The 19,254-nt window shown below is 32.3% G+C and overlaps 2 long non-coding RNA genes across 2 annotated transcripts; one reads left to right on the top strand and one right to left on the bottom strand.

Annotated features, from left to right (window-relative positions):
* Window positions 1-7,445: 7,445 nt before the first annotated feature.
* Window positions 7,446-8,768, bottom strand: LOC139496030 (uncharacterized). The gene is made up of 3 exons (XR_011657533.1): window positions 8,742-8,768; window positions 8,066-8,164; window positions 7,446-7,547 (listed from the first exon to the last, which is right to left on the bottom strand). It is a non-coding gene; the product is annotated as an uncharacterized lncRNA (long non-coding RNA).
* Window positions 8,769-12,034: 3,266 nt separating this feature from the next.
* Window positions 12,035-14,147, top strand: LOC139496027 (uncharacterized). The gene is made up of 3 exons (XR_011657530.1): window positions 12,035-12,105; window positions 13,133-13,249; window positions 13,962-14,147. It is a non-coding gene; the product is annotated as an uncharacterized lncRNA (long non-coding RNA).
* Window positions 14,148-19,254: the final 5,107 nt, after the last annotated feature.

Here is a 19,254-nt window from a genome sequence, read left to right as displayed (position 1 = left end):
TTGGAATGTCGCCGAGGGGACAAACGGACTGTTATTTTATAAAAATCACATTTTTTAATTTGCCAAATTCTACAATTATTGTCGAACAACGCTGCAAAGTTTCAAGTGACAAGTTTAGGTAACATTGGAACATTACTCAATATAAGGATTATTCGTTGGTGAGTCTTGTCTGGACGAAACGCGCGGCAGACGTATTCAATTATAATCTTGGTTCAACTATATTTTTCCGTAATCCCTCCGTTTCAGTGGTGTGGCACGGGGTACTAGCAGAATCGGTAATTTCCTTTTCAAATACTTCGTCGTAAGGGGTGATAACTTTCTAGTCCGTTGATTCGTCTTCGTATATAACGTTTGTAGAAGAAGATATTTTTTTCCAGTAACATTCTTAATCATAATTTTCAGTATATTGTGATGTAACAGTGCATTTAATGGCGTGTTTACTTTAAAAAATGCAGAAACCGTTTTAACTTTAATTACTTAAATTTTAATTATCTATGTCTGTTAAAATCAATATAGGCTTCTGTAAAGCAAACACCATAGGTGTAATAACAGTAACAACATTAGTAACAACTTAAAGCTGTATTTTTATTGGTGAAACATTAATTATGTTTTGTTTTAAAAATGCATAACAAGACTTTCCTGCATGTCTCATTCATCTATTTTTAACTATTAATGCGTCTTACAAATGTACGTTACTTCCTAAATATGTATATATGTTGTTTTTTAATCTTTATGTCTCTTATCAAAATATTAACAAATATGAATATCAAAGTTGCAAGTACCTTTTTTGCTCTTCTTATTGGTAAGTGAAAGTTTTATATTCAGTATAGTTATATAATTGTTTATACTATGCGGAAAACATTGTGCTTAATCTCTTTCAAAATACTTACGACATAATATTCTATAAAAATTCATAAACACATCATTTTGTTTTCTTTTAATGTCATATTTGAAATTGGTGAGCCTGCTTTTCGTATGTTAAGTTATGTAAAAAGAGTGTCTAGTGATTTTTAGTTATCTACGTCTTAACATACGTTAAATAGGAATATGTGATCTGTTAAGAAGAAGTGATGAGCATCAATTTCAAAATGATAAATGCATTTTAGCACTATTTAGTATTTCATGGCGGACAGTTTTTAATTGATTGAGGTGCAGTACAAGGAAGGAGAAAAATATCGTTTGAAAGATAACCAGCAATCCCCGTCAATTAAGTAGTTATCAAAGGTACCAGGGTTATAATTTAGTACGCCAGACGCGCGTTTCGTCTACATAAGACTCATCAGTGACGCTCATATCAAAATATTTATAAATCCAACTACAAAGTTGAAGAGCATTGAGGATCCGAAATTCCAAAAAGTTATGCCAAATACGGCTACAGTAATCTAGGCCTGGGATAAGAAAAATCCTTAGTTTTTCGATGAATTTAAAGATCTTCAAAGTTTTGTAAACAGAAAATTTATAAAAATACCCACATTATTGATATACATGTCAACACCAAGGTGATGACTACTAGGTTGGAAACGTCCACCAGCAGTGGCATCGACCCAATTTTAAGATTTGAACCCTGTCACGTCCAAGGTTCGAACTAAGAAACTAAGTATTGGCAGTTTAGTGTCATTACTGACAAATCGGCCACTCTTAATTCATTGAGATGAGATATGGAACAAAATAGAGACTGTTGTAACAAGCGGGATCTAATACAGTATTGGTAGTAGAATATCGTTCATTAACACGTTGATATTTGATGAAAATGCCTTAGGAACAGATATTTAACCAATGAAGCTATGTTATTCTTATTTTTGATTGGCCTTTATCCATATTGCCTTTTTTGTGTAAAACTCTGCAATTGAGCAATTTCATAATTAACTCAACTTCTGAATAATCTGTGCATGCTCAATGAAAACAAAGAATTCTATTCTTATGAGAATCAACGGTTTATAATTTACTGTACTTTTTGACCGCTGATTGGTTTATAAAAACACCCGACTGCATGGGTTATTTTAGACAACGGACTGGTCTTTAGGGATAAAGGCAGTCGGTTCCATTTTGATCATCTTATACATTTATTATTTGAAAACGGATCTCTGTGGGTTCGTACTTCCATTAAATTGGTCGTTTGTCTCACTATTGATGATTTGAACGAATGCTAATGTCATTTGTGGCAATCACCGATAAAAGGTAGTCAATACCACATCTTACATTAGCAGACAACAACAGAAAAACGAAAAATACCAAAAAGAATTCAAACTTTAAGTCGGAAATAATCTAAAAATGTCGGAGTTGTTTTAAATATTTGAGTATAAACCCTGTGATAGGTAATGTATTCGTTCATAATTTTAGGGAATTTAAAAACATATCTAATTTAAAATATAAAAAATCAAATCAAGTCCTTTCTGTGTTCACCCCCTTCTATCTTTTATAGAATGTTTAATTATTGAAGATTGAAGACAACCCAATTACACTTTAAAATCAGGTAGGGCTACGGAAAAGTAAAGGTTTTATTAGTTTTTCAAATCAATCTACTATGAACGTCACCAACAATTCTATAATTTCAGTTTGTTATTTAAATGCATTAAAGAAAAGGTTCTTTTTATATCCAGGAAGAAATAATAGCTCGGGATAAGCGGTCAATTTATTTCTGTTGAGTCGACGAATATTCCCATAGATATAATAGGGATTTTTTTCGAAACGCAAGCAAATCAAAATGTCGGCTCTATGTTTTGATTTTGAATCAAGAAAGAAGGGTCAATATCAATTTCTCTTTTTTAAGAAATGTTTTCGTCTAGAATATGTGCATACTATATTTTCTGTTGGTATTAAACTGGAAACAACTATATCTGAAGTCAGGAATATGACAGTTCTTGTCCATTCGTTTTTGATGCGTTTTGTTATTTGATTTTGCCATGTGATTATGGACTTTCCGAATTGATTATCCTCTAAGTTCAGTATTTTTGTGATGTTACTTTTTAATTAACATATACCCAATAATTTATATCAGTTGAAGCTCTTCCTTTAGATTACCCTTGATGTATTTGGCAAAACTTTTAGGAATTTCGGGCCTAAATGCTCTTCAACTTCGTACTTTAATCGGCCTTTGGATCATTTTTTTGGAATCTAGCGTCACTGATGAGTCTTTTGTAGACGAGACGTGCGTCTTGCGTATATACAAAATTTAGTCCTGGTATCTATATATGATGAGTCTATTTACAGATTAAAGTTATTTATTTAAAAAGTGTTTTTAACTTTATACCATTTGCCTGTACCAAAGACGGAATATTGCAACTGTTTTTCACTTGTTTTGTTTACAAATAGCTTTTAATTTTGGCAGTTCGAATGGATCGACTTTCCCGTTTGTAAGTTTTCATTGGAGTTTAAAACGGTTCTAGATTATACAAGTTTCCATCCTTTCAATATCATTATTGAAGTAATGTAATGATCACTCTGAGGACACGTTGAGGATATTTTTAAAGCTTCAGCTTTCAGTAGAAATAGTTTTTTATAAATAAAAAAAACATAATCGGAAGAAGGGTATAAAGATTTTCAAGTTAATATCTGTACAAAATATTAAATTACAATACTGCGTATTATAAATTAAACAGATAACTAACGTCAATAGAATATGTATGTCCAAAACGTCATTTCATTTCAGTATCCTCCATTGGCGAACCTTGTAGAAAAGTAAATAACTGTGTAAACACACGATGTGTAAACCGGACAGAGATTAATTGTATTACCAACTTGTGTACTTGTGTAAATTCGTCTTCCACTAGTAAGTATTAAGATACAGTATTACTTTCAATTCTAGCAAAACCTAGGCCGATACTGTCAAAATAAGATGACCAGTTAATTTTTTTTATTTATATTTATTGATCAAATTGGCATTGAAAAATATCACACGAAAAAAATAAAGTTTTCACTGACATGTCCATTGTATCGGTCACTGCTTTTGGAATATTAAATATTAAATATATGCTTAGTGTCAATATAAGTTATATACGTATATACTATAAGTAAAAGAGTGTGCTATTGGGTCAGTAAACTCCATATGGGGTGAGAGCGAAGCTCAAATTCCCATATAGAATTTATTGATAATAATTCAGAATATGCATGAAATATAAAACGTTCATTTTTGTAATGTTTTGATGTTCACATTTCAACAATTTTAAAAGAGAGTCATACACAATATATTTAAATAATAGAAAGCCCATGCGTACGATAAGAATCGAAAACGAGAAGACAAAGAAGGAAAAGACAGAAAGTCAGATGAACTACTACAGAAAGAAGGAGTAAAGGGTGTAAATTAGTTTGAAAACTATAAGTTACCATTAATAATATCCAGTCTCTAAACAACATACACGATTTGACAAGACTACTGTTATTTTTTGTTTTTACTGAGTAACTACATTCTTTCGTTGTATAACCAACTAACGGCTGGAATTGTAAGTACAGATATGTTTGAGAAACTTGACGAGTATTTATATGTATATGCAATGATGGTTTCAATTTATTTCTCTGCATAGATTTACAAATAACTATAGTCTGATACTAGTCTATAAAGTGAAAATACATAAATCTTCTTTATCCTCGGTACCATCAGAAATGGGCAGAATCCGTGGCATTTGTCGTTTTTTACTCTGTTTTCAATTTGAGTGTATTTTTTTTGGTTATTAGACATGTACAAATTAAGATGGTATTGCATATTTAACGCTGACAAAGGCAGAAAAGTCAAAAATTAACATTGTATGTTTTCATTTCTTTTTTGTAGTTTGTAAAATTGACAGTGAATGCGAATCATTATGTCATCCATATCCAGGACAATGTCACGCAAGACGATGTATGTGTAGCAGTCATTAGAAATACACAAGAAAAAGAATTCACCAAACATGGAGAACAATGCAATTACAACATTTCCCATATAATGTTATACTGACAGAAGACGTTCTATGTATTTCTAATAAAAGATTAAAGATCAGTACTTGTGATGATGTTAATTTCCTCCAAAAATGAGCTTTTGTAAAGCCTTCCATTTGATTTAAGTTAATTAATTATCATATTTTGAGTTATCTAGCGATGAACTGCAAAGTGTAATGTCCATTTTTGCATAGCTGTAAGAATGTAGTGGGGTATGATCTTATTTTAACGTATAAAAACATGTATAATTTCTAGAATCTCACCAGTTTTAAGTGTTCTCTATTTTTATGAAGACCTTTCATCTTAAGAGATATGTTCTAGTTTTAAAAGTCTTTTTATATCGACTTTGTTTACCCTTCGTACGGTGTCAGTATGATGTGAAAATAATGGGATCACACCGGTGTTTCATGGTGTGCATTTTTCTCAGTCTTTAATAGTTTATGTTGTGTTTTGGATACTGTTATTAGTCTGTTGATTGTTTGTTTTTTATTATTCGCCATAACATTGTCAGTTTTTTTTCGACTTGTGAGTTTGAATTTATCTTTAGTATCTTTCGTCTCTCATTTTAACACTCAAAATATAATTTAAATAGCTGTATATATGAGTAAACGACATACGCGTAGTTATTATAGATCGCAACATTTCGTAAATATGACTAACAATGAGTCTTGCATGAACTAATTTATTTCAACAAACTTTACATACATCTACATTCAAATTCTGCATTGGTAAAATCAAAATAGTATCCTTTGATGAGTACTAGTCAATAACATGTCCGCAGTGTTTACAGCATTTTAGAGTGCCATTTTCGACTACACTTTCGCTTGCATTGCCATTGGCCGATTTGAAGTCAGTAAATTGTGAAATGTGAACTTTGACGGTAGGGTTCTCTTCTTCGCTCGACTGATTTTGTTCGGAATCGGTTTCACGTATGTCATCTATATCACAAACGCCATTTCTTTGGTCGTTCAAAGTAGACAACTCAAGTATTTCTTCAATTTTTGAGTCTAGCGATCCGTACTTTTGACGATTACAAAGTGTTCGGTTTATCTTATATGTGTCCAAACTTTGTTGTTTAGTACTGTCTTTAAGTTTTAACCGTCGTCTAGGGGACAAACGAATTGGTCTACCGTTAAAATCGGTATTTGTTATTTGTTTCGCAAATTCCACTATGACGTCATTGTTATCGAATAACGCTGCAAAACTTCCATTGATAAGTTTAGGTGACATTGGAACATTACTCAATAAGAGGCTGATTCCGTAATCCTTCCGCTTCAATGGTACGACACGGGGTACACGCAGAATCGGGATTTCCTTTTCAAATACTTCGTCGTCAGGGGAAATTACTTCCTCGTCTGTTGATTCGTCATCGTGTAAAACTTTTGTAGCAGTAGCAGATATAATTTTCCAGTCACGTTCTATATCACAGTCTTCAGTATATTGTGACGTCACAGTAAATCGAATAACGTATTTCCCTCTGAGTAATGCAGGGACCATATGAACCTTTTCCGGAACGATTAAGCTGTTTCAGTAAAAATTCGTTCAGTTCATTTTCACCCTAAAATAAGAATACACACGTATCGTGAATATACCATATTAGATAATTTATTTTTATTTTCTGATTTAAACCTTGTTTTTTTTTTCATATATCAATCAAGACGTTATTGAACATGAGCGATTCTCTAATTTTTGCGCTATTTTCACATTTCTTGATCGGAGCGTGAAAATATTTCTCCTCACTAGTAAAAATCTGATTTCGGCAAATGATTGGTCGAAATTAAATTGTGACTTTAAATGTTCCCGGTTTCTTCTGAGTTTTCATATTTTGACGTCACGAAAAAGGCGACCATGCCTGATGACGACACATAAAAAGAACACAACTTTCTTCAAATCTTCGAAAAAGAAGGATAACATTCATATGAGAAACAGATTCTACCACTATAACTCGTGTATTACGATATGTCTCCACTCTCGACAGTAACATTTTATTTATCTAAAAAGCTCGGGAAGCCTAACGCTTTAAATATCACAATTTAACTGACTTGAGTGGAGAAATATCATATCACACTTGTTGCAGTTGAGGAATCTATATTTATGCAACTTCAAGGCGTCAATCATGTCCATAAAAAAAACCCAACACGTTTAATAATTTTTTGCGTCGGAAGCGCTTTTCTGGATTCACCTTCTTCAGGAAAGCCAAACATTTGAAATTCGAAGATGGATAAGTACCTGTCATTCCTGTTACGGTTCAAATACATTTGAAAATAGTTGTGTAGTGCTATGACGCAAAAACAGAAACCTGTTTCTCTTCTTTTTCCTGCGCATCGTTGGAATTTATAAATTAGTATACTGTGATGACATAACAGACGGGTAAAACATTTTCTTTGAGTCAAATTCGTTGTTTTGAAATAAAAAAGATTATTGACAAAGTTGTTTAACTTGCCTCTATTCGTTGACTTTATTTATTTTATGATGCAATTATCAATACACTTCTTGCTATCAATTTAACCTTTCAATCATGCTATATGTATTATCTTCAGTCGAAAGACAACCATTCCCAGTATTCTTTTGGCAGCGACTTCAAATCTACTATCATTTCGTACAAGTAGTTCAAATTTTGTTGCCAATCGTATGCCCTTTAATATACAACATGAATATTTTTTATATCAAGCAGTACACCACTGCCTTTTCATGAATGTTTTTTTAATGCGCAGCCTTTAAAGCTTTTGCGATTTGTATACCTGCTGTTGTGCAAATTAATGATTAATTTTGATATACTTTTCAGATAGTTTTGTTTTCTGTCATATTGTATTGTCTCATGCTAATATCTGCATGTTTTTTTTTTAAACGTTTAAATACTTTTCCGTTTTGTTTTAAGTTCAACGTCCCTGTATTTTATTTTTTACCTGCTCTAAATTTTTAAGAACAAACATCATATTAAAAAGAATCTTGTGAACGGATTAGTCATCTACGATCCTCAATGTAGGTTTATTTTAAGTACCGTCTATATGCAGCTCTATACATTTTCGTAAACTGTGCTACGTATTACATTTCATGATTAAATTATTAAATAATTGAAGATAAAAATTGGTACAAATCTTGATTGTTGAGATTTGCATATTATTTTCATTTTATACGGAATGAATAAACTTGCTTTTCTAATATGCATCTGTAGACCCTCCACACCAAATGAACGTATTACAAACCATAGTTTCAGTGATCGGAACCTTTTACTCAGAGGTATTTGCCAGTGCTGTGAATTACAAATAATGTACATATTAACCACTCAGTTCAACCAAATTTGCCGTCAATTATTTAACCTTTAGTAATAATCATTTTTACAGAAACCAGAATGCACATGTTAAGTGACACATTCACAGGTAAAAGAAAATTTAAACACTCAATTCGATGATGTTTTGATTTTAATAATCATTTAGATGAATAAATAAGATTTCTTTTTGTGTCGGTGATTTGTTGTGGTTTTTTTTATCAGTGTATACTAATCATCTACATTCCGTTTACTTTTTTTTCTATCTAAAAATATTTTTTCAAGATTTAATTTTATTTTTTAAATGTTTAAGTTTTAAAATGTATTTCAAATGAAAGAAAACTACAGACATCTTAGTAAACGTATCGATACATTGTCTTGTGGTTGTTGTGTATATTCCTTGATTTACTCATGTTACTAGCACATTCAACAAACAATAATCGGAAAAACTGGTGGTTGAGGTTGTGAACTTATCTGAGTATAGAACAGAAACCTTTTTATGGAATTACCTTTTCAGCATTTCTTATTAGTTTTTTATTCTTAGAGACATATGTATACCTACCATATAGTCAATTGCAGCACCTATAAAAAAAGTAAATAGTTAAACTAACAAGAGGCTCTCAAGAGCCTGAATCGCTCACCTGGTAAACAATGCCTTCGGCCATGTTTTTTGACAAAATAGAAAATAAAACTTTATTTTATACACCCTACTGATCATTCAAATGAAGTTTGGTTGAATTTGGTTGAGTAGTTTTAGAGGAGAAGATTTTTTAAAGTTGGCAAATATGATGAACAAATTGTAAAAAATTGTCATTAAAGGACAATAACCCCTTAAGGGGTCAATTGACAATTTTGGTCATATTAACTTATTTGTAGATCTTACTTTGCTGATCATTTTTGCTGTTTACAGTTTATCTTTATCTATAATAATATTCAAGATAATGACCAAAAACTGCAAAATTTCCTTAATAATAACTTAAGATTTTAAAACATATTTTCGAGCATTCAATAATGAATTGTTGAAATGTTGAGGGTTGTTTAATTTATTGATTGCGTTTTATTTTCTAAATCTGATTAATAGTAATCTACATTACTTTGTTGTATAAAAAAAGAAGATGTGGTATGATTGCCAATGAGAAAACTCACCACAAGAGACCAAATGACACAGAACATTAATCATGATAGTGGAAGTAAACTGTACTTGTAAGTTTGATATATAGGTTTTACTATTAAATAAATGTAATATTTGTATATTTAAGGCTATATCTCAGACTGAGTGGATAACATGTTACCAGATCTGTCATCAGGAGGGATGTAAGGTACCATTCAGCGTCAACATAATCGACACGCCCAGATTTGGTGACACACGTGGTATAAAGCGAGACGAGGCAATCGTGGAACAGATACGTAGTTTCTTTACTACCCCAGGAGATATAGGCATCCAAACATTGGACGCAGTTTGTTTCGTAGTCCAGTCGCCTTTAGCTAGGCTTTCGCCGTCACAACGTTATATATTTCACTCAATTTTATCGATTTTTGGCAAAGATATTGTAGATAATATCTTCGTTCTAATAACATTTGCAGACGGAAACATCCCGCCAGTGCTGGCTTCGCTGAAGGAAGCGGAAGTGCCGTTTAAAGAACATTTCTCTTTTAATAACTCTGCTTTGTTTGTAGATCCAACCAAGAATAAAACCGCGCCAATGTTCTGGGAAATGGGACAAGAAAGTTTTGACATTTTTTTCCGAAACTTACAAACTGTTCAAACAAAAAGTCTACAATTGACGGCAGAAGTCCTTGTCGAACGACGACAAATTGAGCTGAATATAAAGAGTTTGCAAGAAGAAATTAAAGTTGGTCTTCATACATTACACAGAGTAGAGATAGAAAAGAAGATTATAAAAGATCACGAGAAAGATATTAACGCGAACAAGAATTTCATATTTACCGTACCACAAGAATACTTCGTGAAGGTTATGTTACCACCTGGCCAACACACCACGACATGCCTTCGGTGCAATCGAACATGACATGATGACTGCACGTACCTCGACAACGACGAAAAACATAAATGTTTCGTTTTCAACAAACGGGGTTTCTGCACTATTTGTATCGAGCATTGTTACTGGCGTGAACATGTCAATTGCAATTATATTTATCAAAGGAGAGTACTTCATGTGACCGGGGAGTTAAAGGAATTACGACAAAAGTACCAAATTGCATCGAATGAAAAAGAGAAATATGAAAAGTTTGTCAGAGCTGTAACCGTCGAGCTGAATAAGCAAGCAAATGAAGTTTGGAATAAAATGAAAACGGTGAGAAAAAGTCTTCAGCGCCTTTCCGAAATTGCTCTCCGTCCTAATCCCCTTACCGACGTTGAATATGTTAAGCTTCTGATAGAAAACGAGAAGAGGGAAGCGAAACCTGGCTGGCAAACACGAGTGCAGATGCTTGAGGAATTGAAACAGCGCGCGCAAATTATTACTGAGATGCCGGAAAAGAAAAGTCAACTATGGGAAACTGTGAAAGCAAAAGACTAGAATATTGTTTTGAACGCACTCATAAAAACATATATGTTTTTAGTACACACGTTTTACTGTATCACATATACTATTGTTTTGTATTTTAGAAACAAAAATTATTACTTGTAGTTAATTTATTTTATATGTTTTTGATGCAAATCTACTAGATGTACATTGTAATTATGGAATTTGTGATGTCAAAATCAATACCAATTACGTTATACTTTGTCAAGTACATAAAAGCTGTGTTAAAGATATAAGATAGTCTGTTTTTTGGTTAACAGTATACAGGATAATGGGCATACATACGAAATAAAAGTAAAATCAATAACGTTTAGAGAAAAAAAGCCGCCTTTAAAAAAAATATAGAGAATAATGTAGAACTATAAGAAATATAGCACACATAATTGAAGACACCCTCAAAATCTATACCCTATTAATAATTATTGTGTATGTTGTATGATATTAAGGTTGATATGTTTAGGGTTCGTTACCTCTCATTGATTTTGTGATGAGGCTTAAGCTTACATAGAAGAAGATACCTACCATTCATCGTACCTGCGGTTGAAGTCATAAAACTTTGCTCAGAGCTTGGAGCACACAAAATATGCTCGAAACATGAAATCCAACATTATTATTGGTTGATTTTGGAGTATGAGTACAAAAAACCGACTCGAAAGTTTGATAACTTCAAGGACCGGTCTCTTTTCTATTTGTACTCATTGATTCCCTTATTTCTGTCTTTAAAGCTTGTTTTTATCTTCTTTATTGTCTTTTACTACATAAAGTATACCCACAGTAATATCTGTTTATACATGAGAATATTGTATATGAGTTGAGTTGAGTGAAGATGAATTTACATCTTACAAAATCTAGTGTTTTTTTAATCAGTCGCTATTTACTACTGTCATAGTTAAATGTTGCACCCCCCCCCCCCTTTCCCGCACCAAAGTCTGATTTTTTTAAAAGTTTTAATCTCATTTTATTCAACTGGTTTCGAAATCTTTAGGAACAAAATCAGTAAACTGTAATGTAGAAGATTAAATTAAGTACAACAACTTAAACTGAGACACAGATCATATACTGAAATTACCCAGAAATCCGCACATAGTTATGAATTCTTCAAGACTAAATCACTGATTAAAAATTAAGACGAAGAAAGGAAAACAGTTGTTCAATGTTTTTTTTTAGTAAGAAGAGTTTTACGTATCTTTTATTTACAAAACAAGGTTATCCTGTTTGTCTTCTTCACCTATAATTTGTTCTACTAATACGTCTTACAAATGTAGGTAACTTCCTAAACATGTTTATATATACTCTTTTTTCTTTACGACTCTCACAAACATATTTACAAAATTAATATGAACATCAAAGTTGCTTTTTGCGTTTTTGCTTGTCTGTTTGGTAAGTAAAACTGTTAACATTATTTTCTGTAAAGCATCCCACTATTGGATTTTAAACTTTGCACGTTTCTCGTGCAGGGGGAATCTTACATGTGATTCGGACACAAGAGGGTTTTTACAGTGTTCTTTCTATTTTTTCTAACCTTGTATTTATAATTAAAAAAAAAATACTTGATCGATACATATGTTTTATCAAAGTCAAAAACGTTTTTATCGGCGTTTTTGGCAATATACTATCAACGATACATACCTTTTTGTTTGTGTAATTTTCAACTATCTTCTACAACACTTATCGACGTCTTTGTTAGATTCATATGTTTGTCTGTTATCATTTTATAGACAATTTTTGCAGCTGGATCCAATTGTTGTCACATTGACCTGATATGTCTGTTTTTGGTTGCTCACTCATATTTTTCATTATAGTGGAGATATAAACAACTGTCGTGCAAGTGAGAGGTTTAGCTAGAATTAGAACCCTTTTAACCAACCATTTTCTAAGGTAAATGCCTGTTACAAGTCAGGAAAATGTCAATGTTGTCCATGTGTTCTGTTGGTTGATGGCGTTAGATGTTATCATTTCCTATGGGCTTCCTGTTTTAGAATTTTTCTAGGAGTTGGGTATTTTTTTTCATTCTTATTTAATTATAATTATAATTACGTTGTAAACGCAGAGTTTATTCAATTCTTCAAAAAACTGTGTATACATTGGTATCACTATGCTTTTTATGTGATGGCTTTAATGATTAAAAATGCAAAATAATGTAAATGTACTGATATCAAAATATCGCACTTCTACGTTGAACGCATTTTAAAACTTGGAAATTTGGATAATTTTAACAAGCTAAGATCATACCATAAAAAAACCAAACATATCAAGTAGTTAGTTTCAAATTGACGTGTCTGCAATTTATCGTAAAGTTCATTAATTCATAACTCTTACCTAAATCGAGCCGTCTATCTTAGTTAGGGTATATAAGTCGACAATTAGGCATTTTGTATTTATGTTTATAGAAATAATTTATTTAAAGCTTTTGCCATTGGTGAGCGATGTAAGCAAGCAAACGATTGTAGTGCCTCATGTGGGAATGGACAAAGTATTTCCTGTTATCTTGGCATGTGTATTTGTGTGATATTGACTGGCAATAGTGAGTTTTTAAACAACACTTACAACAACAATGACGCTTTGTTGAACATGTTAAAATAGGCGATTTTAGACAAACATGAAGTCTACAGCAAATAATGACTGTCCATCTTAAATTATCGTATGAAACTAACTTCAGTTTTTAATTGGCGAAGAAGTTTGTCCGACTTTGAGGAAAAATAAAACTCATATGATGCACAATAATTACAAAATATAATATATATAGATATAGATATACAAATATGTGGTATGAGTGCTAATGAGACAACTCTCCATCCAAGTCACAATTTATAAAAGTCAAAAACCCGATACTATTTTCAATCTTACTAATAGACTTAAACAAATGACATCTCTAAGTTACGAAATGTGAAATAAGCCAACTAAAGACAAAGATCTGCATAACATAATCTTAGCAGATGACCTAGTAATAAGAGCGCTTCGATAAACAGGCCCAATGTGTAAAAAATACAAGCATTTCTGAAAATCCTAAGTTTCACAAACCTGTAATGTATGATTATGACCATATCTACGATGATCCTTGTCAACACAGAAGTGCTAAATACTTGGCTGGTACAAGCAGGTGTGTTATTGAGAATTATACAACACGCAAATCAAGTCAATAAAAAGAAACATAAATAACCCAATAATAGTTTCAATCTTGCTAATAGACATTTAAAAAAATAGTAATGTGTTTCATCATAACTTTTATTTTGTAGTCTGTGCAAATGCCAGTGATTGTCATGGATCAGCTGCATGTCGAATGTACAGGAATGTCTGTGTTGATGGACAGTGCGTTTGTGTTATTCCCATTCAGATTACATAAGAACAAAAGAGAAGAGCCTCACTAGATCTATTTCACATGAGTTGTCAAACATTGAAATAAATTGACTTAAGACATTTTACTGGGTATTTTTTACTTGAATTTATCTTTGTATTAGTAAAAACAAAATGTGAAAAAGGAACACTATTATTTGGTGGTTTTTTTTTATATGATTTTTGCATTTAGAATATGACTTTTTTTTAAAAGTCTGACTCATAATTAGCAGGCGACCTACATTTGAGAAAATTTGCATTTTGATAAGAATGTTTTCAGGATTCTAAATATCAAGGATTTCTGAAGTAACACTATAAATCATTGATAACTTTTATAAATAAATGCAACAGTAGTATACCGCGGTTCGAAACTCATAAATCGATAGAAAAAAAACAAATCCGGGTTACATAATAAAACTGAGGGAAACGCATTAAATATAAGAAGAGAACAACGACACAACATTAAAATGTAGCCCACACAGAAACGAACTAAGCATTAGACAAAATCCGATGAGAATAGCAAATATAACATCAAAACTAAGTACATGAACTTGGGATAAAAAAAGTACCGTGACACGTCTTATAGCAATGCGAATTCACACTCAAATATAAGAGGAAACAAACAACACAACAGAAACACAACGTTAAAATGTAAAACACACAGAAACGAACTATAATATAACAATGGCCATATTCCTGACTTGGTACAGAACATTTTTTAAAGAAAAAAAATGGTGGGTTGAATCTGGTTTTATAGCACGCCAAACCTCCCGCTTGGCAATGTTAAATATTACATTTAAATGACAACATAACATTACAGGACTACAATAAAAATAAATAGAAGAAAATATATATAAAATATACCTCAATCATATGAGAATAATGAAGTAGTTATTTAACAGATAAATTTTCCGCAAGCGTATAAAGTGTTCACGCAAACGTAGACCAAACTTTAATTCGCGTCGAATGTAGGCAATATAGAACAAACTTACTATAAAGTGGAAAGGGTAGGATGCTGGATATTTGACTCGTAATGACATGGTTAGCCAACTACTATTCTTTCTCCTAAATTAGTTTGCAAAAAGGCGGGCGTAAAAGATCAACATGAAAAATTTCAAACGATAGGCTATAACAACCAACGAAAAGAATGGAAAACAACCATCATGTTTTGACTTAATTACGGCATTTTTCGACGTAAATGGTGGTTGTATATAACTAGCCAAACATTTTACTTAATGTATGATATTATTCCGATATTTCTTTTCTCTGTAGAATGCGCTTGAATGTCAATTATGTGTTCATTTTTTTTTACATAAATTTCCTGTTTACAAAACTTTGATTTTTTCGAAAAACCAAGGATTTTCTCATCCCAGGTATAGATAACCTTAGACGTATTTGGCACAACTTTTTGGAATTTTAGATCCTCAATGCTCTTCATCTTTGTACTTGTTTATAACTATTTTGAAATCAGCGTCACTGATGAGTCTTATGTAGACGAAACGCGCGTCTGGCGTACTTAATTATAATCCTGGTACCTTTGATAACTTACGATGACATTGCTTGTACTTAATCTCTAACAGGCGTCCGAAACCATTGATTCCTACTAGTCTGTCCAATAAATATAATAGCGACTGTGTACACTTGAGTCCTTTTCAATGCTTTGTACTTGCTTGGCTTTATAACTATATTGATCATGAGGGTCACTGATGAGTATTATGTAGACGAAACGCGCGTCTGGCGTACGAAATTATAATCCTGGTACCTTGGATAACTTATACGATGACATTGATTGTACTTAATCTCTAACAGGCATCCGAAACCATTGATTCCTACTAGTCTTTTCAATAAACATAATAGCGACTGTGTACACCTGAGTCCTTCTCAATGCTTTGTACTTGTTTCGCTTTATAACTATATTGATCATGAGGGTCACAGATGAGTCTTATATATATCATGGTACCTTTGATAACATTTAACACCATTGGGTCGATGCCACTGTTGGTGGACGTTTCGTCCCCGAGGGTATCACCAATCCAGTAGTCAGCACTTTGGTGTTGACATGAATATCAATTGTATGTTTTTTTTTTCATAAATTATATCTTGCTTACAAAACATGAATTTTTGAATAACTAAGGATTTTCTTATCCCAGGCATAGATTACCTTAGCCTTATTTGGCAAAACTTATTGGAATTTTGGGTCCTAAATGCTCTTCAATTTTTTACTTTTTTGGCTTTATAACTGTTTTGATCATACGCATCACTGATGAGTCTTATAAAGACGAAACGCGCATCTGGTGTATTGAATTATAATTCTGGTACCTTTGACGTGTTTGATAACTATTGACTCATAGAGACAATCATTCGTCAAATTAACCAAGTCAACTATACTTGTTTAAAAATCGTTACATAGACTAAATTGAGCTAGAAAATTTTACGGTGTGGAGTTGCAAATAGCTAATTCTGTCCATGCCGTTTGGTCTCTGTTTTTTAATTGTCTCCTTATTATTTGGTACGCACGAAACGTGTGGAAGCCAATTACCATATATAGAAAGGTTTTTAAATGTTGCTTGGTCACACTTTTGATCATTTCAGTAAACATGTATATCTTGGCATTGCACATAACCATGTTATTCTCGGACTCTTAATGAGGTCTAAACACTAAATCCATTGAATGTTTGATGTGTAGTGATTGTTAATTTTGTCTTAGATACAGGTAATTTTCATTACTTTTTATTGACTTTAACCTAGCTGTCAGTAACTGTGAACTATCTCAGATTCAGATCCGTACTAATTTTCATTTTTGTTGTTGGGGATGCGGGATGTATAAAAAGTAAAATCACAAAAAATGCTAAACTCCGAGGAAAATTCAGTGGAAAGTCCCTAATCACATGGCAAAATCAAATGACAAAATACATCAAATGACAAATACATCAAATGACAAAACACATCAAACGAATGGACAACAACTGTAATATTCCTGACTTGGCACAGGCATTTTCAAATATCGAAAATGGTGGATTGAACCTGTTTTATAGCGCTAAACACGCTGGCAAGTTTGGTCTGTAATCTTATTATGATGTCTTACTGCTTTGAAACGATCTGATGAATTAAATGATCTTTATATATATTTATTATTTTGTGCTGTCACTTAAATGTCCCCGGTATGGGGAGGGTAGAGTTGCCACAAACAAGTTTAACCCCGGCAACTTCTGTATGTGTCTTTCCAAAGTCAGGAGCCTATAGTTCAGTGGTTGTCGTTGGTTTATGTCTGTCATATTTAATTTTCGAAATCATTTTTCGTTAAGAACTATGCCGTTATTTTTAATTGTTTTATATTCATGTGACTATACGGTATGTTTTATTTTATTGTTTAAGGCCGCACGGCTTCATATAATTGCTTATATTCACTTCATTTATACTGTGGGGATAACTGTCCCATTGGCAATCAATATTTTATGGAGTTTTGATGTGATTGCTCCTGAGATAAATATACCCAATAGATCAAATGACATGAAGATGAGGCATTACAGATCAGAATCAAGGTAAAAGTACTTAGCGATCGTGTTGTTTTTTTGAAGTAGCATGTTTGTTTATTTTATCTTTAATGAAATTAAAGCATAGGAAATCCTTCAGAAAACATTTAGATATATTTTAATAAACAAGATACGATGTAAAATATGGTAGCCAACAACTATTTGGTTGCGACCATAAAGACAATTCAAGAAAGAAGTACATATTTTACACAAAACTGTTTTTACGAATATCTGCATTTTGAAAATTAATAGCACATTTTTGTGATGTTAATATCAAACCTAGGCTTAGTACATGAAATAAATGTATAGTACTTGTCTAACGATGTTTTACAAAAAAAGCAATGTACATTAGATTTAAACAAGAGAATGGAAGTGGGGAATATGTCAAAGAGACAACAATTCGACCACAAAGCAGACACTAGCCGAAGGCCACCAATGGGTCTACAACGAAATGAGAAAATCCCGCATTTTTTGGTTAGCTTCAGCTGACCTCTAAAAACAAATGTGTACTTATTCAGTAAAAATGGACGCCATACTTAACTCCAAAACATATTAAATGAACTGTAATTAATAAACATTCAAGATTTACAAAGTTCAGAGGCTCCTCAATTTGGAATCTGAACCATTCCCCTATAATAAGTACCTGTAGAGTTAAACTACCAAACCGCAAAGAATCAGTGCGATCGTATATATACATATAGGTACACGAATGTTCCATGTTTCTGCACATGTCTGGATACGGCATAATTTTGTCATAAAACGACTGTCACTTTATTCAAACGTACAACAACATACTTATGACTGATTTGAATTCATATCTGAATGAGTATTTGATGGTGCAAATAAGATATATCAATTGCAAGGACATTTCGATAATTTTGTACATAAATAAAGCCGTTAGTTTTCTCGTTGTCATTTCGGGGCCTTTTATAGCTGACTATGAGGTATGGGTTTTACTCATTGTTGAAGGCCGTACGGTGACTTAAAGTTATGGATTGCTGTGTCATTTTTGTCTCTTGTGGAGAGTTGTCTCAATGGCAATCATACCACATCTTCTTTTTTATATGAAAATAAAATAAGCACTACATAACTAGCAAAAACATCAAAGTACGAAGGAAGAAAAACGTTGATTATCGTATCTGCATTGAAAGTCGAGTTTGGCGTATTTTTTTATTTACAAAACAAGATTTTCCGGTATGTCTACTTCACCTAGAGCTCTTTCTACCAAAACGTCCTTTACATGTAAGTAACTTCCTTATCATGTTAATGTATTTGTACTTTGAAATTTTGTCTTTCTACGTCTCTCTTAAATATATATATAACAAGATTTATACCAAAGTTAAAATTTGATTTCTTGCTTGTTTCTTTTGCTAAGTGATGTGATAATGTTATACTATTTATGGTAGTTATTATTGCATAATCGTACTGAAAAAAATAAGTGAATAAAACAAACAAACGTTTCAACAGTAACATAACGTTGTCAAAACATTTAGAGAATCTTTGATATAAAAACAAATAGTTGCTACTAATCTTATGGAATATCTCACGAAAACAAACACAAAATTACATTGGAATGGAATAATTCAAATAAACATTTCTCCATAGGCAGATAGGGTTTCATGTCCCGGTGAGGTTTTCAAATTTTCAACTCAATGAATCTGCA

Source organism: Mytilus edulis, chromosome 11 (assembly GCF_963676685.1).
Source record: "Mytilus edulis chromosome 11, xbMytEdul2.2, whole genome shotgun sequence".
NCBI lineage: Eukaryota > Metazoa > Mollusca > Bivalvia > Mytilida > Mytilidae > Mytilus > Mytilus edulis.
Note: the sequence above shows the minus strand (reverse complement) of the source record. Positions and strands in the feature narration are given on the sequence as shown.